Source organism: Gymnodraco acuticeps, unplaced genomic scaffold (genome assembly GCF_902827175.1).
Source record: "Gymnodraco acuticeps unplaced genomic scaffold, fGymAcu1.1, whole genome shotgun sequence".
Lineage (NCBI taxonomy): Eukaryota > Metazoa > Chordata > Actinopteri > Perciformes > Bathydraconidae > Gymnodraco > Gymnodraco acuticeps.
In genome coordinates this window covers 925,703-945,682 of record NW_022991168.1, presented here as the reverse complement: position 1 = coordinate 945,682, position 19,980 = coordinate 925,703, and the positions used below count along the sequence as shown (strand labels likewise).

The 19,980-nt window shown below is 41.1% G+C and overlaps 1 protein-coding gene across 2 annotated transcripts in view; it reads left to right on the top strand.

Annotated features, from left to right (window-relative positions):
- The window catches only part of si:cabz01090165.1 (uncharacterized protein LOC100333421 homolog), a 493,854-nt gene that overhangs the window by 202,407 nt on the left and 271,467 nt on the right, over window positions 1-19,980 (top strand). For both annotated transcript variants that reach the window (XR_004571211.1, XM_034237616.1), the window contains exon 3: window positions 1,311-1,435. The gene's annotated coding sequence lies outside the window, so the exon portion shown is untranslated. The remainder of the gene's footprint in view (window positions 1-1,310; window positions 1,436-19,980) is intronic.

The following is a 19,980-nucleotide window of genomic DNA, read 5'->3' as shown; positions in this document are numbered from 1 at the left end:
CGGGCTCGGCCCCATGGGGCCCGCCCATGACGCCGGGTCTGCTGACGAGGCTCCATTAAAATATAAATATTTTTTGTGAATTACTGAGTTTAGGCACGTTAATAACGTTTTAATGAAGCTGACTACAGTATATTCATATGTGTCAGTGCTTTCATGTCAATTCGGCGAACATAAACATAAATGATCGTGGTGGAGATGATGATTAAATTAGGATTACAAATCGAGAGCCGGGCTGCATTTCCTCCCGTTCGTTTTTGGAGCTGGCGGGCTTCCTGATGTTTTTTGTACAGTAGTTGTGGACTAACCAACATTATTTAGTTAAATAAAAACATGGTGATGTTTTGTAAATGATTACATGTCTCTTATTTAGCACAGAGTATGATCCTATGCGTGACATATGGATCTTAACAAAGGTCCGCTATACAGTAGTACCAGACATAAATCTACCGTACTGTATCAGAGTTTATTTCACATGAGCTCCAGTGTGGAACCCCACTGCACCCCCTGGTGGATCAATGATCCATTGCAGCTGGCTTCATTATAATTACATTTATTTATCAAGGGGGCGGTCTCAAGTCACGCTGGAGGTTTTCCTTTGAGCGAGGGCAGACCCCGTGCCGGCCACGGCCCTCACGTTTCAAACGGTCTGAAATGAGGTGCTACATCTGTACCATCAGGACTCTCTTGTTTATGTTTTAAGTTTTATGGTCAAAAATGTTTACCCTATTCACATTTTAAATACGAATTTGGGACATGCATTTTAAAGGCTAACCCTTTCAATATAATTTGTGTCTAGCACTATGGTCCCAGCAGGTTCGAATTATGTTTCTATGTCAGTTGGCAAAAGAAAAACAATCTATTTCCTAAAGCAAAAGGTGATGTCTTATACTTAATTTCGACCTACTAAACTATCAGTGCAGGTGTGGGAAGTCTTAGTGGAAGCAAACGGATCAATATAAGTCAATAGAGACATATTTGTTTTGAGGAGCTAACTCAAAGGGATTCATTGTCAATTCCTGCCTTTTAAAAGTTTGATTAATTGTGTTATTCATTATTTGTACGTGTTGGTAAGTATGCATCTCTGTGAAACTAAGAAAACCACCAGCTCTGTGGAAGTGTGAAGGAAGTAAGAGGCAGAGGAAGGCGAGAGGGGGGGAATGAAGAAATGAATAGAGAGAGGGAGGGAAGTGACAGGGACGATAGAAGACAGAAGGAAAGAAGCTTAAGGAATGCTAATGAATAAATGATGTTGACATTCCTTTCTTTCTCTCTCCATTCCATACCTGTCTCCATCCCCCCCTCTCCTGCAGGAAGGACGCAGCTCTTGTTAGCTTGACATCCTGCTGTGGCCCTGAGGCCGGAGATGTGACTGTAATGTGAATTGACCCTAAAGGACTGAGAGTACATGAGGACTGCTTGGATCCAACAAACTCAGGTAGGTCGTTGAATGGAATGTTGGAATTCACAAATTCTTGTATAGAGGAAGTAACATGTGAGTTATTTGTGGAATAGGATCTTGTGTGTCATATTTATTGTTAATAGGACAGAAATGGTTTCTCAAAGTTCAGGATGCCCCCCAAAGATTTTAGGTGCTTAAGGTTACCGTTGTAAATGTAAATATTGGACTACGGGCAGTGTGTGTGTGTGTGACTCAACTCAGTCATATTAGCAGGCAGAGCTTTTAAAAAGACATACTGTGCATAAAAGTGCTGCGTATGCGTATCACAGTGTTGTGTTCCTGTGTTACTGCTTTGGCCTGGTGGATATAAAGATATCCATCATTTTGTATAACTTTTCTTAATCCAGATGAACAGCTCAAAGATCCTTATATAGCTGGTCACCTTTTAATTCCATTATACTTCTTCCAAACATGGGTGGACACCGGGAGAAAATTGCCGAAGTTGAGATTTCCTTTAAACTAAATGATGAATGGTGTATAACTGCATGCCAGAACAAGGCTACGTTGCCTACTGAGTTACATCAGGACTGGTAACTGGTGAGTACGGAGCCCCCAAAGGGACTTAACCCTAACCCTTTCTTGTGCTAACGAGAAAGTTAGCACAAGAAAGTCACCAAATGTTTACAGGCTTTCAAATCCTTGGATCAGGAAGGAAAGAGAGAGAAGCTTTTTTGCTGAACCTTTCTGTGTCTCTTAACACACGTATACATGTATTAAAGACATCAAAAAGTGAATTTAAAAAAGGGGACCACTTAATGTTGAGCAGACTAGTCGAGGATTCCTTCTGGTGAAATGTTTTGTAATGTGGCCCCCCTTTCGCCGATCATTCATTTAATCATTACAACTTTACATTCTGTGAAGGATATATTAGTTTCAGGCAGGTCCGGGTAATTGGAAATATAAAACATGTTTTTATAAAAGGATGATTAATGAACGTTACAGCAGCCTTTGACCAAATGTCACTAAACCTTTTCGTCACTTGTTCCTCAATTTCCTCCAAGTGATGACATATTAAAATAGAAAAGTGGCGGCAGTTCCATCCCAGGAGAACCTGCTATTGTCTAAAATGCAGTGGCGAGCCGTGACTTTTATACCTAGGCCCTCTGACCTCCCTTCCCTCGAAAAAAAAGAAGAGATATTACGTCACAGCCATAGACTGTATATATAAACACACACACACACACAGTCACAGTCACAGGTCACAGCGTATACTTCAGCGGAATATCAAAACAGCGGCCCGGGGTGCAAAACGCATCAATGACAGCGACCCTCTACCACACAAAACAACACCATTTATATAAACACCTATCATGACAGGGCACCCACAGCCAAGTAACAATTACAAATGAATTAAGTCGGCACGGCGGCCCGCATTGAAAATGACTTAGGCCTACCTTTGATGATCAAATCACTTAAACACAAAGTCCATCCTCCTGTCCTTTTGGATGAAGCACTTGCGGGTCATTCAGCTGATCCTTTGCCACTCCAGTTTATCATTGTAACTCAATCTTGAAAATGACTCGGTTAATCATTTCGCAACGATGTCATCACTATCACTGAAGTGAGCCATCATTAACGAACTTATGCTAATTATAAATCTATCGATCATAAATCTATCGTTTAGATTTATGATTCGAAAATAATAAAAGTAGGGTAGACATGTGGATATTATCCGGCTGAACAAAACGTGCATTTATCTAACAGGTTCGTTTTCCACAGACCTTATTTCGAGCTATTTTCCAAAATCCTATGGAGAAATCCCATTGCTTTCTGTCGAGGGAATCCGAGCGAAGCTTACTTCCGGGTTTTAGGACGTGTCACTGCACCACTTGCATAGACCTCACAGCGGGCGGAACTTGTCATAAAGTCCGCGAAAATAAAGCCCGCCCATTTAGAGGGAAGATATGATTGGTCAATTGTACTGTCATTTGACATTACTCTCTCGTTGAGTTACTATAGCGGGCCCTCTGTGAATGTAGAGAGGGACCAACAAGCTCTCCCATCTTCACATAACTCGCAGAGACGGCATTTAACCCTTCACATTCCAACAGAAACTGAACAGGCAGATTCGAAGGATTTATTTCTTTGGAAATATTATTTTAAATACAATTAAATCAAGTTATTTTGGTAAAACTAATGAAAAATGTAACAACAAAAACATATAAAAAATAATATTTTAAAAAAAATGTTTTTTTTTTAATGTTTTCAAATATTATTTTTTAGAATATCTTAGGCCCTCACAGAGGGCCTAGAGGGCCCTGACGGCCGCTCCACTGCTAAAATGTATCATTCAAGCATAGAAGTGTTCACATTGAGGCACCCATGGACAGCTGGAAGTTTGATCACACAGCTGATAAATACTTTGTGCACCAGGAGACTGGTTGGTATTGTAAGAGTCGAGAGGAGCTGATAATTTATTCCGGGAAATTACTCAGACCTACTAATTGACCTAACCGAAGTTATTGAGTCTATTTAAGTTTACTGCTTGGCTCAGATCCACCAAAGTCAGCAAGATCTCACCTCTATTAACTCCCTGAAGAACCAGGTTCAATTAACTGCTGTTTTAATTCAGACAACTCTCTAAATCTGTTTAAGCGATCCCGAAGGATTTTTATATCAGTAAATGAGGTGTGGCCCTACTTAAGTGTGAGTGTGGTAGGGTGCAATCTTACCTTTGAAGCAGGAGAGGAGAGTGCTTCCTGTAGTCCAGTATCTCTCTCAGCATTGGCTCACTCTCCCATTAAGACCCCCTCCTCTGCTTACACTAAAAATGTAATTGTCAAAGCATCCTTGAACATTTGGAATCAGTTCAGACGTTTCTTTGATCTCCAAACATACTCTACACTAGCCCCTTTAACTGCAAACCATGTGTTTCCTCCATCCTTAGTAGATGGCGCATTTACTATTTGGTTTAACCAAGGCGTTAAAACATTCAAAGACCTTTATGTTCACAACACATTTGTCTCTTTCCAACAGTTATCTGATAACTTTGCACTACCTAGGCAACATTTCTTCAGGTATAAGATTCGCAGTTTTGTTCATAATAGATTTCCGTTAGACACACTCCTTAGGCCGTCCTACTCTGAAGGGAATGATGACGTGTATTTATGCTCATATTTATTCTCTTCGTTTGGTTACCCTGAACTCCATTAAATCTCTTTGGGAAACAGATCTTGGGGAGGAGATTTCAGAAGAACTTTGGTAAAAAGCCCTCGCTAATGTACACAAATCTTCTATTTGTGCTAGACATGGACTGATTCAGTGCAAAGTAGTACATCGCACACACTTCAGTAAGCTCAGGCTCTCTAAAAATATATAAGGAGGTGGACCCAACTTGTGACAGATGTAGCCAAGCGAGTCACGCACACATGTTCTGGTCTTGTCCGCTCTCACACTCTTATTGGACTGACATCTTTAGATCACTGTCAGAAATCACTGGAAAACCGATCGCTCCTAAATGCCATGACCGCACTGTTTGGTGTAACCCCACCCACATGGCCTCTCTCTCCTCTGGAGACAGCCTTCATAGCCTTTGTTACCTTACTAGCCAGATGCCTGATATTGCTCATGTGGAAGTCTCCAACATCCCCTTCACACATCTCGTGGTTAAAATAAGTCCTAAATTCAGCCAAACTCGAGAAGCTAAGGTGCATACTGAGGGGCTCCCTGGGGAAACTCCACAAGATGTGGAACCCCTTCTACAGGTGTACAATAGGGTGGTGGACCTGCGGTGTTAAACTGTGATTAGTGGGCGGCTGACTGACCAACAAGTGCTATGTTTTTATTTGGTATTTTTGTTCCATTTATACACAGTGTTTGATTTCTACTCTTTCATTATGTTATTAATAATGGACTTAGACTCAGAGCCTTTAGATCTTGATGTTGTTGTGTTTTTGTCCTGTCGCAGTCCTTTGTTTTGTTTTATTTATTTTTTGTTTTGTTTTCTGTCCTGTTGGACTTGAATCATAATGTTGTCACCCTACTTTTCTGCCAACTGCTATTGTGCTGTCTGTCTGTCTGTTTGTTTATAAAAATAAATAAATACAAAAAAAGTCTCCAGAGATCAGGAGAAGAGCATTTGGGTGCTGTGTTTGTAGTCTGCTTACAGTAAAGCTGATGACGTCACATGCAGCTATCGCGATAACATGACTGAGTTCACGGGGTAGATACTGGGGCCTAATGCTAATGGCTAACAGCTCTATTTCCCGGTTACAGATCCGTTCTTTATAGTGATGGGAATTCCGGCTCTTCTTTGGCTCGGCTCACCAAGAAGAGCCGGCTCTTTCGGCTCCCAAACGGCTCTTCAGTTTACCACATATTATACCTTTTTAATTAAATCAAATGTAGCCCTGTTTTGACTAATGATTTATATGTGTACACATATATCACTTAAATTATTCAATACATCCTTTGTACTGAAGTATTCAAAAGTAAAATGTACATGTTTAATATAAATGATTTGCTGTGGCCAAATGTTTTCATTGCATTTACAGACCCGTGTAACTCTCTGATACCACCCAATGAATGCATTGACTTGCTTGTAGAACCACGCTACACAAAACAGATAGCAACACCTATAACAACTATTTTAGCCATGACTCATTTGCTCTTTCCAGCGCTGTTTTTGTAGGGGGCTGATTCTGTGAGCTGCAGCTGACCACGCCCCCCTGCAGGAGAGGGGAGCGTGCTTTGAGATCAGCTGCTGGGCTGTCAGAAGAGGGGGAGAAAAAGAGATCTCCGTCCTCCGTGTTTTATTCTTATAGAAGTAATGGGGCAGAAACCCTCCTTTTTACGCAGCGGTCCAGACATAGACATCAAACGGCGACACATATTCAGTTGCCAGTTACTTTGGCATTAGGGCAGGGATATCTAGATACTTTCCAAGGTTTGACATAATGAATTGTGCTACTTTTAAAGCAAGCAACGTGGTTTTCAAATCTGTAATCAAAAAGCTCCTCAAAAACACTATCGAAGCAGTTCCTGCCATTGCTACGTTAGTTCAAACAAACAACGGACTACTTTTCTTAGCGGATGCATGTCAATTTAAATCAATAAAATCATTTTCTAAATCCATAAAAGCATTTCAATTAATATTGGGAGTCATGTCGTTACTTTGTTGAGAATGTGGCCATGTGTAATAAGCGGGATAATGTGCACATTGCACATTGCATAATATGCCTTCATGCCGATCGAGATCCCTCCGCAAAAAAAAAAAAAACCGGCTCGTTGGCGGGCGAGAGCCGGCTCCAGTCGTTCACTTAAAAGAGCCGGCTCGTTCGCGACCGACACATCACTAGTTCTTTAATAGTAATGTGCCCTGGATTACACCATCTATCGTTCACAAACACAGCCAGCCCTCCTTCTTTCCTCTTATTCCTTTACCGCTCTCTCTCGTCCTATCCGCCCGCAGCAGATGAAAACCATCCAGTTTAGTATTAATGTCCAGGGATGGCTCCATTAGCCACGTCTCTGTAAACACGAGGATGCTGTTCTCCCGATACTCCCTTTGATGACGGGTCAGCGGCGCGAGTTTGTCCATCTTGTTAGGGAGAGATTCTTTCACATACACATATGGGTATTGGGCCGAGGGCGACACCGTACTTCCGGTATCCGCCGTTTTACGCGAGGTGCAAGCAGGCCGATGGTTTAGCCGTACACCGTCTAGGTGTTGCTAAGCTTCCTGTACTGAATATCATAGTCTATTGCCTTAATCAATATCTAGTCAACTCTAAAATACCACATATATGCAATGGCATGATAATATTATTGTGACAAGTGGGGTATTCACCTGGTGTTTCCAGAAATTAGACGTAGATGCAGCCAAAATCGACGAAGGCCACTTTCGAGGGTCGTTTGTCCATACATCTGCAGGCAGTCTGTAAGAGCAATCCGACAACCCACACAGCTCTAGTTTACGCTGGTAACGACCTAGAGCACACCCCTCAAGTCCAGAGATGTAATCCGAAGACATGCAGCGATTTCTTCGGTCGTTAATTCAGAAAAAAAACCTAGTGCGCTCTGCCTGGTACGTTAGCTAGCTGTTTATATTTGCACTTCCAGGATATTGGCACCTCCAGGAAAATGGCGTATTTATATATATATATATGGCGCGTGTTGCATTGTGGGTAGCTTGTGACGTTACTGTGTGTGAAATAATCTTACATTTCCGATGATGGAAGGACGGACAGGTCTGTAAGGTCTCCTCCTGGCTCGCAGCTTTGCTTGCAGCTTTGCCCCGGCATGGCGTTCTCGTCTCCTTGTCCTCAGCTCGCGGGGACAACGAGTCTATCGCCGGTTTGCATCGCTATGCTACGGAAGGCTAACAGCTGATCCAGAGTGTAAACAATGGAACGTTGGCTGCACGAGGAACCCCCATAAACGGTTGAAAACATTGCAAAAAGAACGGGCTTGATGTCCATTGTGCAAAATATAAGTTAAAAAGAAAGGTATACAATAAATAGATGAAGCAACATCTGTAGCTATGATGATCTCAGGTGACCGCCCAGCAGGGTTGGAGGGTAAGGTTACATTGAAATGGTCCACAAAAGGATTCAAGTACTTGGGTATTAATATTACTCCCACCACATCTTAGCTATTTGAGGCAAACTATGGGAAACTAATAAATTAGATACAAAAAGATGTTGACAGGTGGGGAATTCTACCCCTTAATCTAATGGGGAGAATATAAACGGTTGGGATGAATATACTGCCAAGACTTGTATTCCTGTTCCAGTCATTGCCTATTGTGACCCCTAAATCTACTTATAAATTACTGGACAAAATAATATCCAAATTCCTGTGTCCAAATCCAAAAAAAATAAAATCCAGAATTAAATATAAGACACTTCTATGTACAAAAGAGAATGGAGGGTTGAATCTACCTAATTAAAACAATTACTATTGGGCAGCACAAATTAGAGCAATAATCATGTGGATAACTGAAGAAACTGAGACAATTTGGGTTGATATGGAGCCAAAATCATGTAATAATCTACCTGTGGGAGCACTTCCATTTCTGACAGAAAAGGCACGGAAAGGGTGTGGGACTGGCAATTATTGGATCAGGGCTATGATGAAGATATGGTCAGAGGTATGAAATAAATGAAAACTGGCAAACTATTAGCAGGGCCACTAAGATAGCACAAACCCAGACCTTTTACACTCTATTGTGGACTCAGGATTTAAAGCGTGGGAAAACAAGGGGTTAATATATATTACACAACTCTTTACTGGACAAACCATTAAATAATTTGAACAACTAAAACAAGAATTTAATCTGCCATCCTGTGACTTTTATAAATTCCTGCAACATTGCCTTCAGGGTAACCCTAACCCATAAGGAAAGGGAAAACATTTGCAAAGCCCCATCTAAACTAGAGACAAAAAAAGAGGCTATATCAACACTTTACAAGGTTCTACAACATGAATGTAACGACAACAATAGGGATGTCAAAGAAAAATGGGAGTTAGAAGCTAATATTATAATAACTGACGATGATTGGGAAGAAACATTCAAGGCGGGACATACAATAACAGACAGTCCAACATGGAGGGAATTTGATTGGAAGATGAAAATGAGCTATTTTATCACTTCAAAATATAGCAATACCTCTAATTTGTGCTGGAGGGGCTGTGGACGGGTGGGAGACTTCACACATATATTTTGGGACTTTCCAAACATTCAGCACTTCTGGAAGGATGTTCAAAAAGGAGATTAAACGGGTGCTGGGCATTACCTTCACTTTGGACCCAGCACTTTATATACTGGGTATACTGCCCAGTGATATGATGGATATTATGCTTTCTAATTAAGAATTCTTATTCTAATTGCGGAAAAATAATAACGGTCGTGTGGCTGAAGCCGCAGCCCCCCAGTATAGTCCATTGGAGAAACAGGGTAAAACATGTTTATTTAATGGAGAAAATCACAGCAAGACTACAGCTGAAAACTGATCAATTAGAAGAAAAATGTTCCCCATTAATACAAGCAACACCAGAACTCTAGCAGCACCTCTTTATTTATTTACTTTTCATTTATTTGTATTCACTGCACTTGTACTTGTTTCATCTGGATGGTAAAGCACTGGTTCTTACTAACGTAATGGTTCAGGTATTGTGCGATCATTTTGTTGATAAGGGGGAATGATAATGTCTGTAATATGTTGATAATGTTTGCGCACTATGAAAATCAATAGCATCAATACATTGTATGTCCTTTTGGTGTCCAGGGAGGGCATGAATGATTAACCGTGATGTACAACAGGTGTAGTTATGTAAGCATCTCCATGTACAGTATGTCCTATTTATGTTATGTCTGTGAAAAAAAAGAAAAGAAAAAGAGATTCCATTCTTTGTTTGTAATTAACATGCTGTGCTTTCCCTTCTGTCTGCCCCCACCCTTCTTGGGACTGTAATGTGGATTGCCAACCTTCCTGTGTCTCATCTGTATAAATTACATTGCCGTTCTGTGTAACGGGGTCAGATCCTGGTACTACTGTATCTACTAGTGCAGCACATCCGTCCTTTCCAGCTGGAAATATGATTGATTCTGTTAAATGCTATAACTCTTCATTAAATAATACGACTTTGATTTAAGCTTGTATATTGGTTATTTTCTTACCAGAAGGTGATTAAGTGTGGAATTTCCACCAATGCTCAGAATCGAAAGGGAGAAACACAAAAGCATTGGGCACAATTCAAACCAATCAACGTTGTGTAATTAACAAGGACAAACCGATGCTTTTTAGTTGATGAGTACTGCAGATATCATTGTGAAATCAATTGACAGTGAGGGGAATACTTACTTTCATGCCAAAGGACCCTGACCAAGCGTGAGTTTTGACGCACAGGGAAATGTCACAATTTGAGAGTTTTTTGTGAAAATACTACGTTGTGCCCTGTGGACCAACGTAGCTATTACAAACTAAACTATAATTACTAAATGATTTGGGGAAAATGTAAAAAAACAATGGATTAATAATACTGCATCAGAACAACAACTGCTCAAATAAAAATACAGGTCAAGGTGTGTGAACATGAAGCAGTCATACAATAAAAATACAGGCCAAGGTATGAAGCAGTCATACTGTCAATGGGGGTCTATGAGTATTAGATCAGCAGGTACATGTAAATAAAACAAATGGACACATTACATTACATTACATTGCATTTAGCTGACGCTTTTATCCAAAGCGACTTACAATAAGTGCATTCGACCAGGAAGACACAACCTTGAAGAAAACAGAATCATATAAGTACATCAGGCTTCATAGAGCCAAACATTTCAAGTGCTACTCAACTGGCTTTAGGTAAGCCAGTCCTTTATTAGTATAAAAGTGCTTTGTTAATAGTTCTATCGCTCGAAGTGGAGTCGAAAGAGATGAATTTTCAGTCTGCGCCGGAAGGTGTGTAAGCTATCTGCTGTCCTGATGTCAATGGGGAGCTCATTCCACCATTTTGGAGCCAGGATAGCAAACCCACGTGTTTTTGCTGATGGGAACTTGGGTCCCCTTCGCAACGAGGGTGCAGCGAGCTGTTTGGCTGATGCAGAGCGGAGTGCACGCGCTGGGGTGTACGGTTTAACCATGTCCTGGATGTAGGAAGGGCCAGATCCATTCGCAGCATGGTACGCAAGTACCATTGTCTTGAAGTGGATTCTAGCAGTTACCGGAAGCCAGTGAAGGGAGCGGAGGAGCGGAGTGGTGTGGGAGAATTTAGGAAGGTTGAAGACCAGGCGAGCAGCTGCATTCTGGATGAGCTGCAGAGGTCGGATGGCACATGCAGGTAGACCAGCCAGGAGGGAGTTGCAGTAGTCTAGGCGTGAGATGACGAGAGCCTGGACCAGAACCTGAGTCGCTTTCTGAGTCAGCTGGGGACGTATCTTCCTGATGTTGTAAAGCGTGTATCTGCAGCAACGGGTTGTAGCAGCGATGTTTGCAGTGAAGGACAGGTTGTTATCTAGGGTCACACCCAGATTCCTTGCAGTCTGAGTCGGGGAAACAACAGAGGTGCCGATGTTGATTGTTAGGTCAAGAGTGGGACAATCTTTTCCCGGGAGGAAGAGCAGTTCAGTCTTGTCAAGGTTGAGCTTGAGGTGATGAGCAGACATCCACTGAGAGATGTCAGCTAGACAAGCAGAGATGCGTGCAACGACCTGGGTCTCTGAGCGGGGAAAGGACAGAACTAATTGGGTATCGTCAGCGTAGCAGTGGTATGAAAAACCATGCGGGCATGTTTGTTGTTGTGCAAAGTGAGTGTTGAAGAGCTCAGAGTGCAGCCCTCAGACAGCAGGAGGATTTTATTTCCTTCTCTCCTCTTTGATAATTGGATAGTTTAGCTCTTCTACAAAATCCAGTCAGACTTCAAAAGGGGGCTGCTAAAGCTTATCCGCTGTGTGTGGCTGGGTGGGGGTGTGCATGAGTTATATGTGCATTTGTGTTTGTGGGTTCAGGATTAAATACAATACTTAATGGTTAAATGGCATGAATAGGCCAAAATGTATTGTTGCTAAAAAAACACAACAAATAAAAGAATATGACGTCATCTAAGGCAAACAACAGATGCTGCAGTGACTGTGCTGAATCCCAGCAGAAACCTCCAGGTCTGAAAAGTGAAGCCAATACAAAACGTCCTTAAACATGCAGTGTTCCAACCAGCCGACCCAAGGCGACTTCACTGCCTGCAACAAGTCCAATTATGTAAAAGCCTATAAGAGGACTAACCCAACTTTGCACTGGATTTGTTTCCCCAGTAGACATTTTCCCAATGAGTTTATGGTATCAATCGCTAGTTTCAACTATTTTTAAAAACAGCATAATGCACACTTTTGTAGTAGTGTATTTGTTCTTTCAGTCAGCTGCGGAACTGAATTGTATCTTGTAAAAGGGCCTTGTAGAAATGATTCCAACTAGGCAATTATGTATAGGCTACCATGAATAATAATCTCCAGAATCATGAAAAAATGCAAAAGCCTACATCTCAAAAAGTCGCATGATGACTTCATACCTTCATTTACTGACTGGCAACGTCATTGCACATTAATTTGCATAAAGCTCAGTGGTTGTGTGAGGCAGCGATGGGGGGACTGCCTAGAGCAGGGGTTCCCAAACTTTTCAGCCCGCGACCCCCAAAATAACAGTGCCAGTGACTGGCGACCCCTGTCAAATTTAAGTTTTCCGCACTCTCGCGGGAATATCTCTGCAATGGAGCGAGCTTAGGTTTAACTTTCGATTGCATAATATAGCCCAGCGCAACCACTTTTCACCAGGGACGTGCACAGGTACGAACTAATGTTGCCCGGGCATCGGCCCGTTTTCCCTCTTTGGCTGACCTGCCCCTCTGGAGAGAGGGAACATATTTTTCTGTTGTGGCCGAATCAACATGATAAGCCCACAATTAGTATTGTAGTGTCTCACTGCAATAAAACACACTTTGTCAGCGCTCAGCGCTGTCATCTGCCTCCAGTCACGTGACTTTGTTTACAATCTGACAGCTGGAAGCAAAGGAAAGCCCTCCGAGTCCGGCCTCATATGACTATGGACGGTGATCATACCAAATGCCTGCCTGCCCTGGCTTTGGTGGCCAATCCCCGGCTCAATCTGTCCCCGGAAATGTCCCCGTTTTTAAATATGCTTTATAAACACATAGCAAGGTGAAATAAAATTGTTCGCAGTAATATAATTATTGTAGCCTTAGCGTTAGCATTTAGCGTTAGCAGCCTCATTCTTCTTCTACTATTGATTTTACTTCTTCTTCTTCTCCTTCTTCTTATATGTAATTGCCCGCGAAATTTTGAATGAATATCTCGTTTCAGTGTGAACTCATTCCACAGTATGACCACAAGTGTTTTAAACCAGGTACGTTTTTATTATTTATGTTCTATATCGCTATATGTGTGATTACATGTTTTACATATTGTATTGGAGACCCACGGACGTGCACAGACATTTGGAGGGGCTATATATTTTATTATCAGTATGTCTGCACAGCAGTTACAATGGTCAAACTATATTGAAACAGAATTGTCCCCATTTTTTCTTTAATAGTTATAACATTACATATTTTTAAGAGATATGGGCCGCAAAACAAATTTGTTTCCCTTGTTTTCATTTTAAAAATCAAGTCACTGAATGCAAGTAGTCGCCTTAGCTTATTTTGTTATGAGATGATGATGTGAATTACTGTTCAAATGAGTTAATGTCATAATCGTTTGGTTATTATATGTATAGCCTAAAGTTACATTTCTGTGCTTTAGAATGCCTTCAAGAGGAGACTGAAGCAGAGAGAGAGAAATCTGAAGGAGGCAGCTAAAAGGACTGCAACTTTGCAGAGCTGGATAAAAGGTGCCAGCAGGGCAGCTGCAGGTGAAGCACTGTGATTATGTCAAGCAACTACATAAGTTGGAGTACACTAATAACTAACTAAAACAAATATTTCAATCAGTGATAAATGCAAAGCCTCTATCTGTGCTGAGTGAAGTTAATATTTCTCTGTTGGGGGCTAACCCCAAGCCTCCAGTTCAGAGTGCATTTGAGAGCTTGGTGATTTAGTGAAATACTACTAGCTGTAGTATAATATGGATAAGATGGCCAGATAAGTGAGATAACTGGTTCACAAAGGCTTTACAACAGGTTGTAAATATTCTATACAAGTAGGCAACATATGTATTTTCACATGAATGACTAGATATAACCTTCTCCAATCTAAAATGTAACTGACTGCACTAGTATTCAGTTGTCTTTGTTTGTATAGAAGTAAATAGTTAAGTGTATATGTTACTTAATTCTGATTCTAATCATTCTGTTTAAGAATACAAATATATGTAAAATGTTTCTTTTGGAGACAGCTCCATCTTTGAACTCCTTTATAGTGTGAAAAGGAGATCACAACAGTAATAATGCTTTCATTATTTGAACACTTAGCAACAACACCTTATAAAGAGCTCTAAAACATTCTCTTAATTGTATTTGATAGATGGTGAGCCTGAGACTAAACACAATGATGCCCAGAGCAGTTCAGACTCAGAGAATGAAGAAAGGATAGAGACAGAATCTGAAAATGAGGAGAAAGAGAGAGGAATTGAAAATGAAGAGATAGGAAGTGAGGACAAAGAGACCGAAAGTGAGGACAAAGAGACAGAAAGTGAGGACAAGGAGACAGGAATTGAGAATGAAGAGATAGGAAGTGAGGACAAAGGGATAGGAAGTGAGGACAAAGAGACAGAAAGTGAGGACAAAGAGACAGACATTGAGAAGGAAGAGACAGGAATTGGGAATGAAGAGACAGGAACTGAGGACAAAGAGATGGAAGGGGAGGATATGGAGATTGAGAGGGAAGAGATGGAGAATGAGGCAGTAACATCAGAGTCCACAAGAGGGAAAGCACCTTCATGATTAGTGTTTTTGCTCCAGCTACCAAACCCCACCGATCCAGCCCATGTTCAGAAGAACAATATCAAGTACAATGAGGCCTTCGTCAAATGTTCAAACTCAATTGGACCCTGTCGTCCTCTGGTCCAGTTCCCAAAAAATCAAGATGTTGGGGAAATTATTTGTATTTTACATTTATATTTTGTAATTATCTCGCGACTCCCACTCGAGGTCGACCCCCACTTTGGGAACCCCTGGCCTAGAGGACATACAGAGACCCTGTGCTCTGTGGACTAAGATAATTCTGAGCTGCCAGGGAATATAATTATTATATGATATACTTGTTATACTGATGGTCTGAATAGGTCAGAAAATGTGTTGCTTGTAATATGTTCTGAGGAACACAGCAAGTGATCTGGTAATCTAATCAACTTGTCTAATGTGGTTGTTGTGGGGAAAAGGTGAAAGTCATCTATTTCCATTTTGATAATTTAACTTTATAGGTACAGTTTGTACAAAGCTCTACCTCTAGTTCTCATGCTAAGCTAAGCTATACACATTGAATTGTTAATCTTCTCATTTGACTTTAAGGAAAGAAACAACGCTCCATCATTATATCACATAACCATAACACAATTAAACATACCACAAAAATTACCCACAATTAAAAGCCAAATTAAAAAAGATAGCTCTTTAATTTAACTTTAAAAATTCCAATGGAGTTTGCAGTTCTAAGATCCAATGGGAGGTTGTTCCACAGTTTAGGGCTATATAAACAGAAAGCAGCCTTTCAGCCAGAGTTTTTGTGAGATACTCTGGGTACTTCTAAAAGAAAGACATTTAAGGATCCTTGTGTCCTTGTAGGGTTATAACTGGAAATACAATCACTTATAGATGTAGGGGCAAGGTTGTGAGCCTTGTAAATCATTAAAATCACTTTCAAATTCATTCTGAAAGAAACCGGTAATCAGTGCAGTGTTGCCAGATAAGGGGAAAAGTGATCCCTTTTTTTGTTAAAATCCTGGCCGCAGCATTCTCAAATAAAGATCACAGTCTAGAATTTCCCCAATATTGGGAACAGGTCTTTTAATACATTTGGACATGGTAGGAAACACAGACTCTACTCTCTGCCATTCTGATTTTGAACCTTCGAGTAGAATTTCAATTTCTTGCTCATTTATTTAAAAAAAGTTATCATTCATATAATTGTTTACATCAGTGGTTCCCAAAGAGGGGGGCGCGCCCCCCCTGGGGGGCACAGAGGCATGACAGGGGGAGCGCGAGAGACCAGGAGGAAAAATTGTTATTAAAAAAAGAAACATAATTTGAAAAATTATTGATTCGAAAATAATATGATGTGCTCTGTGTGTGTGTGTGTGTGTGTGTGGAACGAGCGAGAGAGAGAGAGAGTGCACCGGTACCGGAGATCGTAGATGTTAGCTTCTGGTGCTAGAGAGCTATATGCTAACGGATATAAAGAGTTTTTTCAACAACAAAGTGGAGGAGAGTCCTCTCCTGTCAGACTGAGAGACTCAGTGAACTAAAGGACTCTCAGTGTTTAGATAGTTAACTTTAGTCTAAGTTATCTCAGTGGGCCTCAAACGTTTTGGTCACCATTAATGTAAACAATTATTTCCGAGGCACACGTTTATATGATCATTATAGTTATAAAAAAACAAGAGAATAAATGAAAAACAGGTATGAAATACTATATGACAGTAAAAAAAGAATAAAGTTTAAAAGGGTGATTTGTAAAATATCCATAAAGAAAAAGTAAATCTGTTTCTGTTTCATATAGGTGTTGAGGTTGAGAGATGTATCCATATATCTCTTTATTTTGCTCTCAAAGTGCACCCGATTGATGCTTTTAACTTCAATATTTAAAAATAAATCTTCCCGGGGGAGCTTGCCCCTGGACCCCCCTATGTGAGGTCCACACACCACCTATACAAATACCACTTTACCCCAGCTTACACCTATATGCCTCGAGCCTTCATTGTAACTGTCACACTGTGTATTTGCGTGGGGAATATTGCAGTAGAAAATTCCACTGTAGCGCCCGGTACTTTAATGGGAAACCCTAAATGTTTGAGCACCCTCTATGAAACGTCAAGCTACCCCACAGAACCCCCAAAATAAATCTCTGGCGCCGCCACTGAGCCTGACTTGTGTTGGGGGGCCCGACTTTTTTTTTTCTCCAAAGCCTGACAGAAGTGGTGGGTCTTTAGTTTGAGACGGAAGATATGTAGACTCTCCATTGTCCTGATATCAGTGGGAAGCTCGTTCCACCATTTGGGAGCCAGGATGGCAAACAGGCAGTGATGGAGGAGCAAGCCGTTTGTAATGGTTTATTATGAGTCCCAGACGGAGCATGTATAACTAGAGAATGCAATTCCTGAAGAAATTGCTAGTGGGAATGCTTTATGCTGAAAAGCTGACGCTAAACTGCTATGCTGAAATGTAATGTGTAAGAAGAAAGTGAAGAATTGAGATTGAAATGATACATGAACACTGGGGGCTTGAATGTGTGATGAGAGAAGAAAATAAAGTAAAAAGGCTTGGAAAAGCAGCAGAATATTTGAACTGCAAACTTTTGAACTAACTTGATGGTGAATGATCTGTCGCCATGCCAACGGCATTTGATGACATCCCATAATACACTTAGATGCGTTGATGGCTGCATCGTTACCAAACCTGTGAAGTTTCGGGCCATTTGCAGCATTTTCACGGAAGTTATGAGAAAACCGTGTTTCATGGCGAGGATTGTGTTGCCATGGCAACGGCATTTGAAGAAATCTCAAAACTGTCCCGTAGATGTCTTCACGGCTGGACTGTTAGCACACATGTGAAGTTTGAGTACAGGTTTCCATGGTGATCAAATAAATGTGGCAAAGGCTCAAATTTGTTGAACAACACATTAACAGGTTTGTTAATTGACCAAAAAATATGATCGATTGAAAATGGGATTATTATTAGGATTATTTGTAGGTCATTGAAAAGTAGAATCATTTAGAAAGATGTGAACATTGAAGTTTCTATTTTAGAAAAGCTGACACTGTAGTGCAGGGGTGGCCAACCCGCGGCTCTCGAGCCGCATGCGGCTCTTTGCCTAGTTTCATGCGGCTCTTCAGTTCATATCAAATTTTATGTGTGAGTTTGGGGGAGAGACACTGACTCTGTCCTGACTAGTGTTGCACGGTGTAACGATACTTGAAAGGTATACCGCGATACTCTGCCGTTAAAAACGTTACGATTCCTCCGTTTCATTAGTATCGGTACTTTAAGAATGACGGGGGAAAGTACTCCGGTGAGAAAGCGCCGTTTCAATAAGAGCCGTGTGTGTTCAGCGCTCTGCTTCCACTCCCTGCACTGCAGCCGTGCCTGCAGTCCCGCCCCTCTCAAGCACGTTTGAAGTCCCTCCCCTCTCAAGCACGCTCTAAGTGCCTCCCCTCTCTCGTGCACGCGCTAGCTGCAAGAGCATTTGAGAAAACGAGAAGCATGGTTGCAAGTGGGAGTGCAACTGCCGCTGCGCCTTGGCTTGTTGACAAAAAAGACGCCAGAAGCGAAATTTGGAAGTATTTGGGGAAACCTATCGTTGATTAAACACTATTTCCCCTATCATTGTCTTGGAGGGGCGCTGCGCCCCGCCAACGGAGCCCCGCGTCCCCCCTGAAATTCAAGGTGTTTAAAAAAAAATATATATATATATATATTTTTTTTAATATATATGTAGCACCAAATTGCAAATAATCTATGACTACTGTCACTTTTCACATTGAACATGTGCTCTTTTATTAAATAAACGTTTCATTTTAAGTTGTGGGTTTAGTGTTTTTGACCCTAAGAAACAGATGCATTAATCAATAACAATAATCCACAGCTCCTCTCTCTGCTCCAGAGGATTTAAAAAATATATATCCCAATGCCACAAAAATGCATCAGTGATGTGGTTGAAATCTTGTCTCCAGAAAACAAAAAACTGAAACAAGCTGTATCAGTGAATGTGTGTTTGATGTGGCTCTTTGCAGTAACAGAGAAAAAATGTGGCTCTTAACCTCTGACTGGTTGGCCACCCCTGCTGTAGTGCATCGCTGGTTTTAAAAGCGATTTATAAGAGTCATGTTTAAAGACCCTCTGAGTGTGTGTCGTTAGTTAGCTGATAAAATGTTAGGGATAAACACCTTGACATATTGACTACAAGAGCTTGAATCAAACAAGCAACCTTGGATTTGAAAGATTAACTCACATAGCAACAGTCGCATCTGGTATATAAGTGGTGTGGCTGAGTACTTTAAAGGGTTCATGTATAGAGGGGACTTGAATGTGAAATAAGAACAAGAAAATAAAAGTCTAAATGCTTGAAAAAGCAGCAGAATATTTGAACTGAAAACTTTAGAACTAAAAGCATACGTCACCAATAATGTCTAAAATATGTGGAACATGTTGAAGTCAGTATGAAGTCTCCATCAGGCGGAAAATAATAGGCTCAGACAGTCTGTTAAACTCCAGTGACCACTCATTAGTCTGCTGCTCTAATTATGTCAATTGGAGTTATGACATCATCGTGTTCCATGACACAGGTGTTTCTATTTGAGCTAACGACGTGTCCAGAGATCAAAGGTTTCCATGGTGATCAGTGAGAGGAGAGCATTTTCATTGTTCTGAATGAGAGATAAACCTGTTACATGTGAACGTTTTGTGGAAGAACCGTAACAGATATCGGTGAAATTTCAAAGCGTGAAGCATGTCAAGGAACTTGAGCATCTGAAGTGTACTTTTTGTGTACTTTCAGGTTAATAATGTGGCCTTTTGGCAGATTAACTAAAGGTGTGCGGCTGCTGTGGTGGGGAAAGGTGAGGCTGAACTTACAACGGGGTTTAATGGAGACATGTTGAACGTTGTGTCACTTCATGCCCTTGAGGCATTTTGTTTAAGGCAAGACACCCCAGGTGAATAGGGTAATTTTTTTAACTTAAATATATCAGCTAGAAATGTATCCTGTTAATTACTTACAGTTCCTTTTTATATTACAAGTTTTCTGAAATAGCATGTTTAAATATGCGCATATTTAAACCGCGGCGGAGGTGGGGAGGTTCCAGCTGGGAACCTCAACCCCGCTGCGGGACCCGTGGGACCCCTGGACGGTGCGTCTTG